This window comes from Thunnus thynnus, chromosome 3 (genome assembly GCF_963924715.1).
Source record: "Thunnus thynnus chromosome 3, fThuThy2.1, whole genome shotgun sequence".
Lineage (NCBI taxonomy): Eukaryota > Metazoa > Chordata > Actinopteri > Scombriformes > Scombridae > Thunnus > Thunnus thynnus.
The window spans coordinates 17658391-17658906 of NC_089519.1; positions in this window are offsets into that span (position 1 = coordinate 17658391).

Sequence of the window (516 nt, forward strand, 5' to 3'; positions counted from 1 at the left end):
AGATGATACGGACCGAATTTGAAAGTCCTGGGGTCAAATCTCTAGGAGGAGTTCGTTAAAGTATGCGGGCTGGAAATGACAAAATCGGTGCAAAATTTCAACTTTGATACAAAATGGCCGACTTCCTGTTGGAGTTAGGCTATGTGTCCTTGAGACTTTTTGGTGCGTCTGGTCATGATACATATGCATACCGAATTTCGTTCTCCTACGACAATCTGTATCGAGGGGCTCAATTCTAGGTGGCGCTGTCGAGCCATTTTGTCCCGCTTTATTTCGAGACCCATAAAATATCGAAATTTTCGCCAGTCCTGACATCTGTGCAAATTTTCATGAGTTTTCGTGCATGTTTAGGCCCTCAAAAATGCGTTTGTTTCGGAGGAATAATAATAATAACTCCTTCAGTTTCAATAGGGCTTCGCACCGGTCGGTGCTCGGGCCCTAATAATAAGAAGAAACAAACACACGAAAAACATTAGGGTCTTCGCCCTTTGGGCTCAGGCCCTAAATATAAATAAA